Source organism: Panthera pardus, unplaced genomic scaffold (genome assembly GCF_024362965.1).
Source record: "Panthera pardus isolate Hobbes unplaced genomic scaffold, ASM2436296v1 HiC_scaffold_13, whole genome shotgun sequence".
NCBI lineage: Eukaryota > Metazoa > Chordata > Mammalia > Carnivora > Felidae > Panthera > Panthera pardus.
The window spans coordinates 68,846,891-68,868,164 of record NW_026526688.1 but is presented as its reverse complement, the minus strand read 5'-3'; the positions used below and the strand labels follow the sequence as shown (position 1 = coordinate 68,868,164).

Genomic DNA, 21,274 nt, shown 5'->3' with positions numbered 1-21,274 from the left:
CTCAGTTTGCTCATTTTGTACAATTTTATTCAATTTTTACTAATAGTACTTGCTAAATAGGATCTGAAAACTTGAAGGAAGCCAAAACTGTCACTGGCCACCTTGCTGGAATCCCTTCCTCAAGTTTCAGTCTTGGTTGGCATCATGGAGTCTCTGGCCAATCCTTTTCCCCCTTAAATTTGAAATAATAGCAGTAGCTTGTATAATAACCAGTGAGTAAGTGCTTAATATACATTATCTTGATTTTCACAGCAGCTCTATAGAGTGTAGATATTATTCTCAGTTTATGGATGGTGAGTTTTAAGTTCAGTAGTGTGAAGTAACTCTCCTGTATCTCCCAGCAGTAAATAGCAAAGTCAGGATTGCGGCTGGGTTCTGATGCCAAAATGTGTTCTCTTAATTGTTGTCCTCTGCCACCTCTTGTCATTGGCAGTGTCTATTTGCAGAGTCTCCTTCAGCCTTTGTCCTTCTGGATCATGCAGCTGTTTATATTTTGCATCCTCCTCCTTTCACTCTACGAGTAAGAATTCCTAAGTTCAGATTCCACCATATGGCAAAAGTGGCAAGGCGTCATTATTAGTCTCTTGAGAAAAATGTGTTGCCTGAATCTGTGCAGAGAATTTTCTTTTGATTGTGGGACTTGTAATGGGGTCAGTCTATGGTATTTCCAAGAAAACTAAGCATAGTGTTATTGTTGTCCAAGAGGTCGATAAAAACATAGTTCAGAATCAAGTTTGACCACTGTAAAATTATTTTTGTATATATTATGGCAAGTTAAATTTGAAGCATTATATTTTCCAGACTTCAAAATTTCAGTGGTCTGTTATTTAGAAAGGTTATGTACATTGGCTAGGCCATAGTGGAACCACCCATTTATTTATCAACCCATTCATTACTTTCTGTGGGTTTTTTTTTTTTTTTTTTCTCTTTTGTCAGGTACTTCCTTGTGGCTTAAATAGTTTTGCTCCTTTTTTTTTTTTTTGTTTTAATTAGCCGAATTTAAAAACTCTGCAACTGGAACTCTTCATTAGCAGTGTGGAAAGAATTTTAATTGGCTGTGTGAACAGTAGTGTTGTCAACTTGTAGAGCAGTGCCCCACTTACAGATGGAAACAGCTGTATCCTTTTTCTTAGGAGACACGGAGAGTCTTGTCCTCAGATCATCAGGTGAATGCTCCTGTGGAAAAATGCAAGACAGTTACAACACAGGCATTATCGCTGTCCCTCCAACCCAGCTTTTATTAATCTGTAAAGAAGAGCATCCATTTTAACTCTATTATCTAAGTATGAAATGTGGCATTGGAGTCATATTAATTGGACACTCACATTATTTTTTAGTTTAATAGGTTTTCATCAAGAAACTGTCTTTGTTCAGCTTTACGTTAGCATTCTAGTTGTGTAAAAGACTTTATAAAAAAGCCTTTTGTTATGTCCGGTATACCATAGATGGACACATCTAACTTGTTATTTATCCTATGAAATGTACCTTTTACCAATTGATTCTTCCCTGCTACTTCCTGTCAATAACTGATAATCATGCTTCTATATGAGATCTTAATGATAGCTAATATTTAAGCAAGTTTAATCATCTCAAACCCAATGAAGAACATACTTCTATTTTTATCCTCATTTTATGGATGAGGAAAATTGAGGAACTTGCTCAAGGTAAATGGTGGAACAAAGCCTCAAACATCCTCTTTGATTTTAAAGTCCCCCTCTTAAGACAGGAATATCCTTGATGGTGTTGGGACTATGGCTACAGGGTGTTCATTTAATTTATTTCAGTAGCACACATGTGAAGAAAGTCTACTTCAGATCAACTGCATTGAAGCCCAGAGAGCTTAGACTAGAGTTGGTTACATCCTTAAGTTAATGCAGTATGCAGTTTACCTTTTTCTATGTGCAACAAACAACATGGATGAAAACATGCTAACAACATGCCAGTCTGTGCTTTATTTATTTATTTTTTGTTTACTTATTGTTGAGAAAGAGAGCCTGTGCACATGCAAGCGTGAGGGAGATAAGAGAGAGAAGCAGGCTCCTCACTGTCAGCGTAGAGCCCGATGTGGGGCTCGAACTCACAACTCACCTGAGCCAAAGTCAGATGCTTAGCTAACTGAGCCACCCAGGCATCCTTGCTAGTCTGTGCTTTAAAGTACTGGGTCCAAAAAGAAGTAGACTTGATTTAAGTGAATTTGTAATGCAGGCTCTATCTATGCAGTCTGGTAAATCATCTCCTTTTTCTCTTTTCACAATAAAACTTTTCAGGTACAAGGCAGGAATTAATATTCAAGTGGAGTTTACTTATCCATATTGAGAGTTAAAAGTTAAAAATATTGCAACAATTTCTGGGGCACTTGGGTGGCTCAGTCAGTTAAGCCTCCAGCTTTGGCTCAGGTCATGATCTTACAGTTCAGGAGTTCCAGCCCAGCATTGGGCTCTGTGCTGACAGCTCAGAGCCTGGAACCTGCTTCAGATTCTGAGTCTCCCCCTCTCTCTGCCCCTCCCCTGCTCACTGTCTCTCTCTCTCTCTCTCTCTCTCTCTCTCTCTCTCTCTCTCTCTCTTTAAAATAAACATTAAAAAATTATTTAAAAAATTGCAACAATTTCTTCAATAATGTCTCCTATGGCATACTTTTTGTTTTCTGCTAATTCCTTGTGATTACGTATTTGGAACTAATTAGAAATTAAATTTCTTTATAAGTTTTGAATACATAAGTGTTTTTGAATAGGTAATGTTATTACCCTGGAGAAAATCATGAGGAGAGGGAAAAAAAAGGGTAACAATTTGATTGAGGACCTTGTTTCATGTATATGGTTAAAAAAATCTTGGATATAATCATAAAATTGGATTGTTGTGTAGCATTTTAAACACTTTTTATGTGGGAGAGATTGAGTGAGTGAGCAGGGGAGAGGGACAAAGGGAAAGAGAGAGAATCCTAAGCAGGCTCCAGGCTCAGTGTGGAGCCTGACTTGGGGCTTGATCCCACAACCTTGGGATCTTGCCCTGAGCCAAAATCAAGAGTTGGACGCTTGACAGACAGCCCCACAGGTGACCCCCTGCATTCTAAACATTTTAAGATACATGTGTTAACTTCTTAGAAATTGATTGCTCAGGGGTGCCTGGGTGGCTCAGCTGGTTGAGCATCTAACTCTTGGTTCATTGATTTGAGCCCCGTATCAAGCTCTGTGCTGACAGCGTGGATCCTGCTTGGGATTCCCCCCCCCCCCACCTCCTTTACCCTCCCCCACTCATGCAGTCTCTGTCTCTCTCCAGATAAATGCACTTAAAAATTTTTTAAAAAAAGATTGCTTAATATGAATTAAAAGTTGTTAGTGAAGTTGAATTTTGTAAAAAATTATTAGTAAAATTGAATATTATAATGAATTTCTTTTGTGATGCTGGGTTTAGAAAGCAGGTGGTTAAATCTTAACTATTTGGAGGTAGTTTTCTTTTAAAATAGTTAAATTATGTTTTCAGAAGTTTGCATCATATATAATTTGTAGTTCCCTTGTAGTTTTTGTTTCATGAAAGTGTTCTTTTGAATTAAAGAAATGATTTTGATTGTGATGTCAATTGTGATAATTTGTTAATCTTAGCCATAGATAATTGCTTATCTTCATACATGTTAAATTTGATCCCTGGTGTGTGGTCAGGTTTGATGAATAAATCAAGAAGGCAATACCTTTCAGAAATACAATGGTTGCTTAATTGAGGCAATTAAGACTTGTTTTTTGAGAGAGATAGTAATTTAGATTATCTCCCCAATATATTCTGAACTTTCATAAGTTTTTAAAGCACGCATTTTAAAATTCTGGAGAGAAACCTCAGAAGGCTGCATGCAACAAACTTAAGGTTTCCATTCTGCTCATTATATGTATCTCTGACACATTTCAAAATGTTTGTTGAAAATCTGGGAGTCTTTATATTGAAAAAATTCATCTTTGATAACTGTTGTAATTGTTATTAGAAAATAGTTTTCAACCTCCTGGGAAGCATACTTTTAAATCTTTGCACTTAAAATTTGGGTTGTTGTAAATATTAATGAACCTGGAGGAGAGAACCCACATATATTCTGTCTATATCTGTACATTATACCTCTCAACTATCAAAATAGCCCCTGAGGGTTTTGCTGGCATTATCTCATTTAATTCTCACAACAGCATTATGGGTTGAGCATTCACCACCATTTTTCAAATGAAACGGGCTCTCAGAGTAAGTTACTCTGTCCATAGTTCAAAACATGCACATGGCCGAGCTGTGGGTTTTAACTCAGCCTGGTACCAGAGCTCAGTCTCCTACCCACTGTGCTACCCTGCGAGGCATATTACAAAATGCATTTCAGTAGTCTCTTCTGTCATTCCTTGTAGTATTATTTCCAGACAGAGTACTCGGGGAGGGAAGAAGTAAATAGGTTTCATGCCATAGTGTAGGCACTGCCTATATATATAACTACAGATATAACTGTAAGATGAAAGTATAGTCTTTTGTTACTTGCTACCCTCTTACTTGCAAACACCTCTTCAGATTGGAAGCATTTCTGGTGACTTGGGCACCACTTTGCTGAGCTGTGTAGAGTGCTTAATTTTTGTTTTGTTTTCAAATTTGTGCCATATTATTCCAGAACAGATAGCTGATTAGTAGGTATTTATCCCTACTGGAAGATGGGAGTTACGGAAATTAGAGACAATAGGTATAGAACATCCAGCCTAATGCCTGGAATATAATGGGTAGTAGTTATTGTTTATAAAGAAGTTACTCTTCGTACACCATGGGTAGTACAATATAGTAAAACGTTTTAAATATTGTCTTAAAAATAGTAGGTTTGAAACCAGTATTTTTGTTGGATAATTCATATTACTAAGCTGTTGAGACATGACATCTCTACAAAAATTACAGATAGAGCTTGATATCGAAACATTAAACTGAATGCCAGATAAAAATACAGATGTTCATTGTATTTTTATATTAGTCTTAAGGAAAACAAAGCTCCCAGGATCTGAAGTATTGCAAGCACAGAGAATAGTACAAAAAATAACAATGTGCTCTACTGAAAATCGTTACTACTATGTGCTCTTGCTGAAAATCTTTAATATTGGAATATATTCTGCAAACTTAAAAAAAATAAGACAACTCAACACAAAGAGCCTTCTATGTTTCTTGAAGGAATTTTTTTTTTTTCCTGGCGGGGGGAGGGGAAAAGGTCTGTGGGATAAGTTTATTTAATATGACATCAGTTGAATAAAGCCAGCTGTGAGTAATTATATCTGATATTGGATTTCCAGCTGGTTTGTTGAACTATTATTGGTTCTCAAGGTACTTGGATATTAATTAAATGATGACTTATAAAGGAGTCTTGTTTAAAGTAGTGTTGCCTCGATGAGAACATTTAGAACAGGCCACCTGGTACAAAGTTCTAATTCTTCCTGCTATTTTAAAATCAGTATGTTTTTAACTTAGAGGAAAACATACAGTTCAAATCTGGGTTTGGCGATGATTTTCTATATATTATGTGTGTATACATGAATTTAGTGTATCCTCGCTTTGCCTAAGGGTTTTCAAACTCAAGTTATCATTAGTGAAGAATTCATGTCAGAGTGAGTAGAAGCACAGGTATTTCTATTTCAGCATGTCAGACACTTAAACTGTGTAAACCATGGATATTGTGTTAGATTTGAAAAAAAAAATCATGGGATTAAAGAGAAAAACCAAAAGAATTGAAGAAAAAAATAATCAGGAAGCGGGAACTGGCCAAACGTGGATTAGTGCTCTAAAGAGGTAAGGAAGAGAGCAGAGACATAAATTAAAACCAAACAACCCCTTTAGAAGCTCAGGCAGTGAGGTGTGGTGGAGGTGGAGGGCTGCTGGGTGAGAGGGGTGAGTGCTTCTAGAGGAAACACATTTATTTTCAGATAATAGCGACCAGACACACTTTCTTACTTACCTTCTGCATTGGGATCTTAGTGTGATCACTGTTGATCTCTCTCTGTCTCAGGAATAGTTAAACTACAAAATTTAGTGTAACTACTAGGTGTAGAGCCCTCTGCCACTCAGATTCTGGATTTCAGTAATTCTAGACATTTCCTAAGGATTATAGGGATAAAGAAGTATAAGACATGGTACCTCTCTGGGAGTATACGGTCTTTATTGAGTATTGCCTGTATTGACTTGTTCCCACAGTTATTTCATATATATGTTAAAAAATACCAACAATACAAACGAACATATGGTAAGTTACTTATGAATGATGGATTAATAAATATATAGGATATTAGGGAAAGGTAGAGCGGTAAGAGTGGTCTGAAAAGGCTTCCCAGAGGACGTGAGCTGCGATGCCCATCAGGATGGATTGGGCATTGGACATGTGCAGGCAGAAGGAGGCATGTGTCTTGCACGGCATGCTGCTGGGCAGAAGAGCCATCCGAGTAGAGGTTGGAGCAGAGGAAGAGTGGGAGAAGGCTGGGACAGGACCTCGGGTACAGAGTGTAGCAGCACTGAATGCAGATGTGATATGCCTGAAATTTGGTGATCGATGGAAGCTTTTCACCAGGGGAGCAGGACAGCCTAAACAACTGTTTGAGTGCCTTATGATAAGCATGATGAAAGGGGGATGGCCTGAAACTGTCCATGCCATTGAAAATAGAATGAAAACAACAACAACAACAACAACAAAAAACAAAGTATGACAAGGGACTTACCTCGATTGGAAAAAACTAAATGTGTGACAAAGGAGAAAAGAGGTGCTATGGGTAGCGGCTCTAGATTGGGGAGAACTTCCCAGGGTTTTCCCTGGAGCAGCTGGGGCACGTATACCAGTGGCAGAAGAAGAAGAATTGAAAGGTTTAGGTAGGGGAAATTTAGTGTGGATTTTAGTTACTGTTTTGAGCAGTGCTCCAGCAGCTTGGAATGGTAACTAATCAGCTGGTGATTGTGATCATTTGTAAAGGTAGGCTGGGAGCAGATGTGATTTCTAAGTGAAAGGACCTTTTAAGAAGGATGAGGTTCAGAGACCAACCTCTGAGTAGTCACCTTGAAGAGACTTGGTGCAGCTTGCAGAGCACCTGGAGGGGGGCCAGGGAAGACCCAAGGGGGAGGGAGTGATCAGCACAGGCCACCTTTCATGACACTTCATCCTCTCCTTCCCTTTGTTATGTTTTCTTCTTCTTGCTCATCACTACCAACAGTTTTTACACTTCGCTTATGCAATTTCTTCTGTCCCACTAGACTGTAATATCCACAAGGACTGGGGGTTCTGTCTGCTTTGTATACTAGTGCATCCTTAGCATCTACAACAGTGCTGCCCACAGGGGAAAAGAGAAAATTAATTTGGTTTAGCCAGATTATTGGTGATCTTGGAGAAATGACTTTCAGTCAACTTAAGGGCAAAGATCAGATTCCAAAAGGTCATACGATAACTGGATAGTTGAGAAAATGGACAAAAGGAGTGTACCTCTCATTCCCCAGTCTTGGCTAAGAAACAGAGCTGTTGCTGTAGAGGACTTAGGAAGGGTTAGGTGAAGATTTTCCAAGGTGGGAAACTTGTTCATTTCTAAGGAAAGAGTGGAAAATGATACAGAGAAAACAATGTTAATAGTTTAAAAATCTGGGTGTGTGCTGGTTTTTTTTTTTTTTTATGCTTGAATGACTTACCAATTTTAGAAAAGACAAAAGTGATGAAGAAAAAGTACTCCTGTGTGTGTGTGTGTGTGTGTGTGTGTGTGTGTGTGTGTGTTTTCTGTTCTTTTTTGATTTGTAAAAATTTAATTTTTGCTCAGGATACTAATACTAAGGGCAGGATGAACATGAGTGTTTGGGTGATGGTGGTAGTAGGGTTAAGAGGAGGGGTTTACTGGTCTACCACACTTTTTTGTGAATTTCACATTTCTTGCACAGAATCTTTTATTCTTAAGGTAGTTGGCCTCCTGGGCAATTCCTGTGTGTTTGGTAGAATCCTCACTGCCATGATGAAGTAACAGTTTGGACAGGTTACATGTGGATTGTTTCAATGGCATCTAATATTTACTTTCATGAATGAAACGATGTGTTGATTCCAGAAGAATAAGAAATAGAACAGTTAGTGTTACCTGCCATATATTTTAGAGTTAAGGAGGGTTAAATGACACATAAGTACAAGTGATGGTAATATAGTAGATTTAGTTCCATAATTATGTTATTTGATTCTGATGTATTAACTTTTTTCTACCAAAAGAGGGTCAGCTATAATGAAGTCAAATTTAAAATAAGGCAGGGGCTTATCTGTCTAAAAAAGTATTATTTTTAAAATTTGTTACTTTTCCAAGTAATACAGTTTTTATAAAAACCTTTTTGCTGTCGTTCAAAACATTTTTAGACTGTAACTCGGTGTTATTATCAGAGTTGCTTAGTGAATCCTACAAGGAAGTTACTACCTCTTTACTTCATAAATTGCATGTTATTTTTGAGCCTGCTTGGGCTCAAATAATCAACTTGTTCACTAGGCTTAGTTCTGGGTAAATGTTGGATGTTTTCAAAAGCCAAATCTCCCTAAAGTACTACTAATGATAATATTCAAAAGAATGTGCATACAGATATTCTTAAAGCACACAGACCTTATGAATACATTCAATAGCTAGACCATGTCTATGAATAACGGTGAGTGGCCAGTGACTAGAGAGGAAGTGATTATGTCCTTGGTTTTCCCTTGTTTTTTTCTTCTCAGTTCATTACAGATGGCACTTGGCTTTGACAGACAGCAGACTAGGTGCAGGGCAGTGGAAGGCGGGGCCCCACACATGTTTAGCATAGCTGGTGAGTTGGGTTTTATCCCCAGAGTCGTGTTAAATTTATTTGTACTTTTAAGGCATTACTGAATATTTTATTATTGAGCTGTAATAAATTTAAGTAACTCAATAAGCATACCCTTTGGAAATGATACTCTTTCTGTAATGGTAAAAGGACTTGATGCTAAATGTTAGTATCTGACTCTTGATTTTGGCTCAGGTCATGATCACAGGGTTGGTGGGTTTGAGCCTTACATCAGGCTCTGTGCTGACAGCGTGGGGCCTACTTGGGATTCTCTCTCTCCCTCTCCCCTCCTTGTGCACTCTCTCACTCAAAATAAATAAACTTAAAAATGGGATGCAGTCACCTTTCCTTATTCATAACAGGTACTCAATAACAATTTGTCAAATGAAGGAGTGAGGTTCTAGATACTTAAGATTTCTGGTATAATTCATTCTCTTATTTTAAAGAATTTTTTTTTTTTTTAAATAAGATCCCACTGGGCCCGATCCCATGAACCATGAGATCATGACCTGAGCCGAAATCAAAAGTCAGATGCCTAACTGACTGAGCCACCTAATTAATTCTCAGTACATAGTTTGAGGATCAAGAGCCTACGGGAGAAGAAAATATGTGATGTGGTTCAGAAGTTCTGATACTGCCTGGCAGCAATGGTAGAGTGACAGAAAGCATTTGTTGAATTTGGGAGTAAGAAAACGCGTCTTCTGACACCTATGACTTACAACTGAATTTCTGTTATGCTTTGTAGCTATTTGTGAGGATGTTTTTATCGGTGTTAACAGACTCAGTGTCTTTGAGGACCAGAGTTGTGCTGTTCTAGTCTCTGTTCTCCAAGAGGACATTCAATACCGACAATACCTGGGAACTGTGAATGAAGGGAAGGGGTGCCGTCTAAACAGATTTGGGATCCTCCCTACCCTCAACCCGTGTTGAAGTTTGGGCGAAGTACAAGTCTTCATTTGTATTACAAAGAATATGAGGTGTATTTAATATCTGTTACTTTTCACATCCAGCTGTTCCTCTTTGACTGTCTACTATTAGAGTGTTACAACATTGTATTTTACTTTAAATCCAGAAATTGTCTAAGTAAGAAGACAAAAACAACACCTAAAATGCTATTTTAAGTATGTTGCCAGGTGGTCTTTGTAGCCTGACAAATTTTGGAGAATTACTAATGTCTCTTCCATTGCAGCACCCTGGCCTTAGATTATTTAATGTCAAAGAAAGAAGAAAAAAAATTACACACACACACATATATACACATATATATACACACATATGTATATATATACATAACTATATGTATATAGTTATGATCCTAACATAAAGAGAGTCCCTAACATAAAGGAGAACTTTTTAAATTGAATGTATTTAACTCATTAAGAGTCCCACTACATTGTCCTTATTTTCTCATCTTGCCACTCACTCGGCAAAAATTTCCTGTGGACCTACATTTGGAACCCTCTCACTGTTCTTTGAAATTTGTCCTTTACCAGGAAAGGGAAATTGTACAGCTTCCTCTTCCTTCTTCCTACATGGATCCGCTAGTTCTAGGATGCAGTGGCTGGTGGAGAAACCCTTCATAACACTGGCTCAAGTGGCACACCGTTTAAATTGCGAACATGTATTTTAGGAAATGTGGAGCTGGGAGCCACCTTCCCACCTTTCCTTCTCATCTTCCTTTCTGGTTGTGATGGCTTGTCTGCAATAATTGACTACACGGGACGGTCACTGTTGCCACAGAAGAGATCTTTGCATCGTTCTGATTTCTGGAGAATCTGGGTAACGATGCCCCCATGGCTTCAGGGGTGTGTGTGTGTGTGTGTGTGTGTGTGTGTGTGTGTGTGTTGATGTCAGAGTATTGCTGTTGCGGAGGCCAAATTTATTTGTTTATGAATATCATGGAGTCCACCATATAAGTCAAATGTACACACGCACAAATTTAACCTGTCGTGCATGCATGCATGTACATCCTGTACGATTGGGGAAGGTAAAATAATTGTAGTAGGATAAGTAAAGATGTTAGATTTTAGCATCAGAGTTCAAAACATGATTGAAAGGTGGGATGCTTCAGAAAGCATGACATGCTATCTTTTTTAGTGGAGCCCTTGATTCAAGTTTTATATAAATGTGTGTACAATGTATAATATACATATTTATATGTTTCTAATTCTTTTCTGTATCTGAATAATATATTTCTTTTTCTGTAACTGCCACTGCCACCCCTAAAACTCCCCCCACCCCCCTCCTGCCACCTTACCTTTTATGGACAGATCTGAACTTTGAGCAGTACCTAACATTTTTTTAGTATTTAGTTAATTTCTGACTAACCAAGTTAGAAGACTCTAATTACATATGTAGAATTCTCATTTGTTTCTCCTGTCCTCTTGAGAAATAGAAAAGTTTGAGAAACAGCATAATATTGGTGGTTGCCTCCTCAGTAAAACATTCAAGATGGGAAAAACAGATGTCAAATTATTTTTGTCTTTTGTCCTAGAAAAATGGCAGCAGTGAAGTTTTCTATATTTAAACTTGCTTCCATTCAGAAGCTCTTCCTTTCTGCTAAGAGGCAATAAAGAGCCTGTGTCCTCAGTGACCTGTTCTGCTTTGCTTTTATTATGTTAGGACTGTCAAACTCTACTGCTGTAGGAATATTGACATTTGTATAGTGAATGATTCAAACTAAGTACTGTTAGTTGAGCCTCTGGAATTAAGTTGGTATTTGAAACTTGAGGTGTCCTGAGGGTGAATTTTGTAGACTCTGGGGCTCCTTGTTGCAGAGTTTATGTTCAGTGGAGTGGTGTATGTCAACTTCCCTCTGCCCACCCTGACTCTCCGAAGGTTTCTACAGGGTTTACCAGAGCCAGACTGTCTGTGGGAGATGAGTTGAACACCACGCTGTAACTTTTAAGTGTATTGTTAGAGGAGAGTTGGGGAGGAGGGAGTATATTTGGTTGATTTTTTTTTTTAAGTTTATTTATTTGTTTTGAGAGAGCAAGAAAGAGAGCACAAGCAGGGGAAGGGCAGATAGGAGAGACTGAATCCCAAGCTGGTTCCTGCACTGTCAGTGCAGAGCCTGATAATGGGGCTGGAACTCATGAACCATGAGATCCTGACCTGAGCAGAGATCAAGAGTTGGTCACTTAACTGACTGTGCCACCCAGGCGCCCCTAGTTAATTTTTTTTTAAATGGAAATGAAAGATAGTCCAGGAACCATTTTATTAGAGCGGGGTGTGTGTGTGCCCGCATGCACACCCTTGCTGTGTACAGCTGATTGACCTTTGTTGTTACACTTAATCAAACGTTTAAATGGTAACTTAAAAGGTAGTCATTCACTGCCTGCTAGCTTGATCATGGAGAGCAAAAATCAGGCTAGCAGTAAATTTACTGCAAATCATTTTCTAGTGTGTTAATCTGTACATGTGAGATTCAAATTTGACTACAAAATTTTGCACTCTGAGAAATTAAAGTAAGATAGTTACTTGAAAAGATATATTTTGTTTCTGCTGCCTAGGAGATGTGAATTCTGGGAAGCTGTTGACTTGGTGGTAATGCATTGTTCTGAAGGGGAAATATTTATACAGACTCTTGAAAACAGGAATTGTGGACTGGTTTAGACACTTGATATTTTTCTCACTTGTGCACAAGATGAGTTTTTGGTTACAACTAAATTGTTGACTTTTCTAATGAGAAATCTTAATCTTCACAAATGAAACTTAATTGTCGCCATGGGTGTTTTTCACCGTGTGATACGACAGTGAACACAGGGTGCAGTATGTGTTCTCAGTTGTTCTACATCATGCTGCTCTTGTAGTAATTGGAAAAGCTGCCTTGTGATGTCTGTAGTTGCTTATCTTTTAACTCCGCGTGCATTGTCTTCAGTAAGAGACTCTTGCAGCATGAGGATAAGATGCGACCCTCCTTCATCTGTCTCTTAGAATTTACAAAGTACTTTCTACCTTCTTCAACTTTTCTACCTTCTCCCCTGAAACACCTGCTCTTGAGGCTCCTGCACCAGCTTGAAGTAGAGGAGCCATGGGGTGATAAGGGTGTGTTTCGTTGAACCTAGATGTCTGTCTTGTACATTGTCATGGTTACTTCAGGAGGCCGTGACTTTATAACTACTTTTGTCTCAAATTTAGCAACTGTTCAAAACTCTCTTTTTTCAAGGTGTAAGTGATCTTTCTGCAGGGGAAAACACCTGAGGAAATTCTAGACAAACAGAAGAGCTTGAATCTGTACCTTTTACTTCCAGAATTCCTTATGCACGCATCTGGTAAAGTTACAGTGCTGAGGAACCTGAAGCTGGAGAAGTATATCCAGGCCATGTCAAAGATGACAGGAATATAATTTCCCTGGGTTTTAACATGTGAATTTGAATACAACTACAATTCTGGGAGATTGTTTCCTTTCAGGTATAAATTAGTAGGCCCAGAAACAGCCGTCATATGATTTGATGTTGAAATTGCTATTTAATAACATATTTAAGAATTTTACTGAAAATCGTATACTCCACCATGGATTTTTTTTTCCTACATGTTCCTGAAGTATGTGATGGTGTAACTCTGGGATATGAAGGGCTTGAATAGCACAAAACATCTCAGCAGTGTTGTGATTTGACATTTTTGTTTTAAATGCTCTCCCCCCCCCCCCACGCTTTTTTTTAGGTTATGTATTTTGAGAGAGAGAGAATTTAGGGGAGGGGCAGAGAGAGAGAATCCCAAGTAGGGTCTAGGCTGTCTGCGTGGAGCCTGTCACAGGGCTGGATCCTACCTGAGCTGAAATCAGGAGTCAGATGCTTCACCCACTGATCCACACAGGTGTCCCTCTGTTGCTTTACTATGATGTGTGGGACTGGGAAGCTGCTTTAAAATAAGATGCTAGGGATGATTGGAATTAAATGATTTTTTTTTAATGTTTATTTACTTTTGACAGAAAGAGAGAGAGAGACAGGGGCAGAGAGAGAGGGAGACACAGAATCTGAGCTGTCAGAACAGAGCCTGACGTGGGTTTTGAAATCACAGACTGTGAGATCTTGACCTCAGCCGAAGTCCATGCTTAACCAACTCAGCCACCCAGGACTTAAATGATTTTGATAGGCATGCTGGTAGACTTCCCTCCCCTCCCCTCCCCTTTTCATTAGAGGCATGAGGAGAAAGGACTTGGCATATTTTCTCAGATGATCTTAAGGAATGCTTTAAACACTCCTTTCTGTTAAGTATATGTTAATGAAAATGCACTTGAGACCAAGGACGGAGATTTCCAGTCGTGGGAAAGGACTGTTGGTGTGGTCTGCCACCTTGTGGCCATTTACAGAATTGTTTCAGACTATACAGATCGGAGTTTCCCATAGCTCTGAACATCAAGATTGAAAACACATTTTCTCCCTTTCCTTCTTTCGCCATTATTCTCAGGAATATTCACTTTAGGGTCTCTAATAGCACCACCCCCACAGGAAGGTTGCCCTTTCCTTTCTTTGCATCTAGTGCAGCCACAGTCTGTTGCTTGACACAGATGAGACAAAAGATGTAATAAAAGAGAACAGTGACCTTGTTCAAGGTGTTTATTCTCTAATTGAGATAAAATGTAAACCCTTGAAAGTAAAGTGGCTGCACAGAGCACAGGTGAAGGGCCACATGTGAGTGACACAGGCAGTAAGAACTTCAGTGGCTCAGAAAGGAAGCTCACACTGCCTGTGCAAAATGGGGTCTCGGAGACATGTTTTTCACTAGGGTGAGAGGAAAAGGAGTGTGTGTTTTGAGGGGCTTTTTGAGGGACCCAAAGATTGTTGGTCGTTTTTTTTTGGAAAGGGTGCAAGAGATGTTGGGGTTTGAGTTTTATTCAGAAGCCGTCCTGGGGAGCTTTGGAAGGAGCAAGTTTGAATGTGACATGGTAGGATTAGTGCACAGGTGGATTCTCTAGAGATAATAGGCATCTTCTGCCCACCAAACCTGATATAAAAATCAGGATTTATAAAGCAGACAATTTAAGGGACGCTTTATATGTTTTATAAATAGTTCATTTTATTTATTTTGATTTTTTTTGGATAGAGATACTCACATATGAAAAGGATGCATTAATTTGTAAAAATTCTGATATATATATATATATATATATATATATATATATATATATATAAATAAACATACATACATACATTTCAGGAATATTTTTAGTTTATATTCTTGTAGTTACTGTGTGCTTTTTTCAGATCATAGTTAATAAAATCATAGTTAATAAAATCAGCTACCATTTTCCAAGGGTCTCTATGTGCCAAGTGTTGTTTTGAAATTACATATCATTTTAGCCATACAGCCTCACCAAGTAGATATTATGTACTTTGTTTCGCAAATATAGTCTCTGTAACATACCCAGGGTCGCACATCTTGAGAGTGATGGGCATGAGGATGTGAACTGTGCTCCATTTGACATATGTTCTTTCTGTAATCCTTTTTAGATAGTTTTTTTCTTTTATATTTATTTTTGAGAGAGGGAGAGAGAGAGCAAGTGGGGGAGGGGCAGAGATAGTGGGAGACAGAGGATCTGAAGCAGGCTCAGAGCTGACAGCATAGAGCCCGATGTGGGGCTCGAATTCACGAACTGTGAGATCATGACCGGAGCCGAAGTCAGATGCTTAACCAACTGAGCCACCCAGGTGCCCCAGGTTTTTTTTTTTTTTTTTTTTTTTTTTAATGTTTATTTATTTTTGACAGAGGGAGAGAAAGAGTGTCAGTGGGGAAGGGACAGAGATAGCGGGAGACAGAGGATCCAAAGCAGGCTCTGTGCTGACCGTAGAGAGCGCGATGCAGGGCTTGAACCCACAGATCGTGAGATCATGACCTGAGCCATCCAGGCGCCCCTCTTCTTAGACAGTTTTATATATTTTAGTGTGCAAAGATTGAGAAACTGCCAAATGAAGCTTTTTAGCTTCACTGCCGTGTCAGCAGACACAGTGAGACTTGCAGCCTTCCCGCCTTCCTGCCCTCTCTCCCATGTGGCTGTGCACATGAGTTGGAGCCTTGAATAGTCTAGCTTTTAACCTTATTACAAATAATGTTCAAGACATAGCTCTCAAACTCCTCACTGGTGAACTTTGGCCTATGAGAATAAATGACCTTTTTGCCTTTGCAAGGGAGGATAATCAGTATCCGTATATTTTCTGGTCCTCAGACTGATGTCACTTAGCAAGGTACTCCTTTCTCTTTCTGTCTGTGTTTAAATCTGGAGGCATTTACTACTCGGGTCTCCATAGACCTGCTTAACTGTAGCACAATCTTTGCCTTAGTTTCTTTGATGATTGAGATACAGCCTTTTTAAAGGAATCAACCTTACTGTTGTTGTTGTTTAATTTATCTTGTAACTGGAAGGTTATACCCTTTGACTACCCTGCTGATTATCGTTTAAACACACAGCTTCCTGGGAAGTCTGGATGCCTGGCTGGCTCAGTCAGTGGAGCTTTCAACTCTTGATATCGGGGTTGTGAGTTCGAGCCTCTTGTTGGGTGGAGAGAGTACTTAAAAAATTAAATACATAGCTTCATATATAAAACATATATACAACTCATTTTAAAGGAAAAAGTTGGATACGTTTTTTCATAGTGCTGTGTAAAATACCACCATCCCCCTTCCCTTCATTGTTTGCAAAGAATCTCTAGAGGAGAGGAGGAGGATTGTGGGAAAGGAGGTAGAATAGTTCTCTCAGATCTCCAAAGATTGTATTAAAATATATTTTAAATTGTTGGCAAATCCCTGATGCCGGTGAACAAGTGAAATTAAAAGCTAGTTTTAAATGGATTATAAATTTGCTGTGAGGCTGATTATATTCTGAATGCGTCTCTAAGGAGAAATTAGAAAAGGGGACCCCAAGATGCAGAAAACTTTCCCTCGGACTTCTTTCCTACTAGGCCTGTGTTGTGTTTATAGACTCTGAACAAGAGGGTAGGTTAGGTTGTGAACAATTAGAGAATGCTTTTGGGTTTTGATACATGGTTTATGTTTGGGGCAAAAGTTTATTTGTTTCTTTTCATGGAACACTGCATTTCAGTCGATCTGTCAGTTCTTGTCTATGGGCTACTGTGGTTTTACACTTGCTGAATCTGCTTTCAAATAGCATCTATTTTTGAAAAAAGGATGTCCTTCCTAGGGTAGAAGGAAAGGCTTATTGTTCCAAAAAATGCTGCTTCCTGGTTAGAGCAATATCATCCTGTTTGTATTCAAGACTAGAAAAATTTTGGGGAAAAAAAAGCTTACATGTTTTAAGGGTCCTTTAAAATAGTAATAGTCACGTGGATTTTATTGGTCTCAGGAGGTGCATTTGGGGAGTTCTCAGTTTGCATAGTGTGGTTTGCTCACAGAAATGTCACTTGGAATACTTTCGGTGATTTAATGCTCCAGCATTTGTTTTTCTGTAGTCGAGTTTGTTGAAACATAACTTCATTCTGTGAATGTCTGTTTGCATAGAGAAAGAAATGTATAATCCAAGAATATAATTCCCTGAAGGCCATACATTTCCTTGTTTATCTTAGGAGAAAGCCCTTAGTCTGTGATGCAGCAAGCACGTCTGGTTTTCACTGACGTTGCAGATTTCAGGTTGAGCTAATCTTCCTCAGCACCTCGCCCTTTTGTCTTTTTGTTTCTTTGCTGGCTAAAGGCAATCCCATGCCAATTCATAGATTATTTTAGTAAAGGCCAACTATTAAAGGGGAAATGAGGGTTAAAATTTACAGGTGAAACGTGAAGGCAGAGCCCTTAGGGGTGACCTCTAGGGGCAAGGAAGGGGTGGAGGTAGATTCTGGGCAGAGCTGGGTTGCTTCACTTGGCCTCTCATGACCCTCCATATCTTCTTCCCCTACTTTGCTGGTATTTTTAATTTCTCTTGGTTGTGCTGCCTGAAATCTCATACCATTTACAGATTTGTTTGGACTGTGAAGATGCAAATGGAGGCAGACAGTTCCCCACAGAAGATTCAAGCGCCCCCACCAATCACTCCCATTGCATTTGTGTTCAGATTTAATTTTAATTTTAGGCCTTTAATTTTTAGACCAGAGTATTGATGCTTCAGAATGGGGTTTGGGGTAACGTGAGATCATTGGACACCTGGAGATATGGTAGAAAAAACTGCCTGGGAAGATTCAGAAGGCCATATTTGCCTATTTCAAAATATTGCTCAGTCCATTTTGCTTCTAGGAGAAAATAAGAGAGCTTGTCTTCGTTTTTATCTTTCAGTGTTATTTACCTTACTTGCAATCCCTGATCATCGGTAAGCCTAATGTTTGGCTGCTGGACCCTGTATTGAAGAAAAATTTAACCATAGTCCTTGCTTCCATTTGTATTTCTTTTGTTCATCTCTAGTCAGTGTTTCATTCCTCAGAGTCCAAGAGCAGAGTATTCCTGATGCCTTTTCCAAATCTTTTCTGCTTTTCCTACCTACCCAAATCTGTGATGGTTGTGTCCATATTGCACAGTGAAACATCACATTGACTTGATTGTTGCCTGCCATCTAGACATCATTTCTTACCATTCCTTCTGTTAGTTACAATGAAGAGATCTCAAGTTCAGATAGAATGTATCTGTAGAGTCCTCTAATTCAAGCTAGATAATACTGCCTTCCATTTAACAGCTTCATGTATAATAATGATGTCTGCTCCTTGAGTTTATCAGCTCCTTGTGGCATAAAGCATTTAAAACAAGTTTCTTTTGAGATGGTTTATTTTAAGAATAATAGAAGAAACTCTGGACCTAATCGTTGTATTCATTTCAAGAATTGAATTCAATTCAAGAAGTTTATAGGCTCGTTACATATCTGAAATCCCCCCATGAAACAGTTGCATAGGATTCCCTGATTGTGTATTGCTTGAGTGACACGTTTCAACTTACTCCCCAGAAAGCATCATGATTATGTGAGCTGCACATGTTTTATTTATGCAGTGGCATACATACAGAAAGAGAAATACTTTTTTATTTGGTCATGAGGTGGTGATATAATGCAGTCCTTTTCCTTCACACTCAGAGTTTTCTATTCAGGCTAAGTAACAACTTTCTGATCCATTTACTTATGTCAGTGACTTATAGGTGAGCATACATCACTGTTCTCTACAATTTTATTAACTAATAAGCTATCTTATTTAATTTGCAGGTTATAATTATACATATTGCCTTAAATAATGTGGTAGTTATTGTTCTTAAATATATTTTGCATAGTCATAGAGGTTATACATTCATACTCAAAAGTTGTTGCATTACTGACACATGTAATGGATGTGACATAACTTATTCAGGAATGTGACCCCTGCACAACTATGAAACTACAATGTTGAAAAGCAACAGATTAATAAAGTGCCCTTTCATTAAGGGATATGTTCTTTTACTTTGATTTTGCTTGGTTTGAAGAAGAGACTCAGTTATTCAAGACCTATTATCTTTTAAGGCTTAAGGCTGTTTTCCCCCTCCATTCTATTTCTAAGCTTCCAAATTCTTGCTTCTATCATGTTTCTTCTAGACTTCTTCCTTCTCCAGCTTAAAAAAAAAAAAGGTATTTCTTTCTGCTGCTTTCCCAATATACTTTTTTTTTTTTTTTTTGTCATTGTAAATTTATTTGCTTGATGATTGTTAAGTGAATGTGAATAGTCTTGTCTGTTTGCTTTTTAGACAAGAGTGTTTTATGGCTTGGACAGGTCCTAACCCAAGGTTGATAGGTACTTCAGTGAAAAATATGTAAGACTTTACTATTAGATTCAGAATATAAGCTCTTCGGAAATGGGGGGGGGGGGCAGGGGGAGTCTTTCTGTACTATTCAATGACTGCAAGTAGCACATATATTTATAATATCTAAAATAGAATGAACTTTTTAGGATTGCTCAGAAAGACCTTTTACTATAGATATTAAAGAAACTCATCAGGGCATTTTTTATTGATTTTTCCCTATATGCAAATAGAATATTATGATTGGAGTCTGATTGCATCTGAAGAAGGAATTTATTAGCTTTAGGAATGCAAACTTTGGGATGTGAGGGTGATCTGGCTGCGACATCTGTCACCCCATTGATCGCCAGGGTTGATTCCACTGGTCTGGCAGGCTAAGCGGGCATCCCCTTCCTCCCTCACCGCTCCAAGTGCATCCCTCCTGAAGCTGCGTGCTCTGGAAGAGGACGACCTTCCCGATAGAGGAGGAGCGTTCTTTCGTCAAGGGTATACGAGTAACTGCGCTCCCCTGCTAGAACCTCCAAACAAGCTCTCAAGGAATGCAAACTTTGTTAACTAGATGATGTGACAATTTAAATGGTGACAATTTAAAGTTATCAGTAAGATTATTTCTCCCCTTCCCCCGCCCCCCCCCACCCCCCCCACCCCCCACCCCCCCCATATCACAGTATTGTTTTAAGGATTGCAATAAAATATTTTAGGCCAAAAACTTCCTTAGTATCCTCTTCAAGTTTCTGAGTTTCTTCTCTAGTTGTTATCACTGTCCCTTATCTGTGCTTTTAATATATGAAATTTAACTGCACATATAGTTTTGAATTATTCTGAAAGGTATTCCTAAGGCTACAGAAATTTTTTCTTAATTAAAAGAGAGCATTGAATCGAACCAAAGTAGCACAAGACTTGAATACTGAAAAGTAAAAAACATTGTGGAAAGAAATTAAGAAAGACCTACGTATATGGCGAAACATCCCTGTCATGGATTGGGAGACTCAATACTGTTAAGGTGGCAGTACTACCTTAACTGACCTATAGACTTGACACAATCCTTCTTACAATTTCAGCAGATTAAAAAAAAAAAAAGGTTTTTTTTTTTTTTTTTGTGGATTGACAAATGATTCTAAAATTCATATGGAAATGCAAGACACCCAAACAAGGCCAAACAATCTTGAAAAAAGGAGAAAAAGGTTGGAACCCTGATAATTTCTGATTTTAAAAGTTGCTACAAAACTTACTACAGAGCCACATAAACAAGACAGTGTGGTTCTGGCATAAAGATAGACATATGGACCGATGGAATAAAACTGAGAGTCCACAAGCACTTGTATTTGTGGTCAATTGATCTTTAACAAAGGTACTAATACAATTTGATGGGGGAGCGAATAGTCTTTTCCACACAGGGTAGTGGGACAGATGGATATCCACATGCCAAAGAACAAAGTTGGATACTTAACTCAAATGCAAAAAATAACTCAGAAATGAATCGTGGATGTAAGAACTCTTAGAAGAAAATGTATTAGTAAATCTTTGTGACCTTGGAATAAGTAATGGTTTCTTACATAGAACTCTTTTTCAAAAAAGTTTTTAATGTTTATTTTTGGGAGAGAGAGAGAGAGACAGAGCATGAGCAGGGGAGGGGCAGAGAGAGAGAGATCGAGAGAGAGAGAGAGAGAGAGAGAGAGAGAGAGAGAGTGAGTCAGTCACAGGACCTGAAGCAGGCTCCGGGCTCTGAGCTGTCAGCACAGAACCTGACACGGGGCTCGAACTCATGAGCTGTGGGATCGTGACCTGAGCT

At 38.6% G+C, this 21,274-nt stretch overlaps 1 protein-coding gene and 1 long non-coding RNA gene across 7 annotated transcripts in view; one reads left to right on the top strand and one right to left on the bottom strand.

Moving 5' to 3' along the window:
- Nucleotides 1-21,274, top strand: part of RAPGEF2 (Rap guanine nucleotide exchange factor 2) — a 252,907-nt gene that overhangs the window by 49,133 nt on the left and 182,500 nt on the right. The window lies entirely within an intron of this gene.
- On the bottom strand, nucleotides 925-7,550 carry LOC109262466 (uncharacterized). The gene is made up of 3 exons (XR_008421644.1): nucleotides 7,451-7,550; nucleotides 5,945-6,084; nucleotides 925-1,176 (listed from the first exon to the last, which is right to left on the bottom strand). It is a non-coding gene; the product is annotated as an uncharacterized LOC109262466 (long non-coding RNA).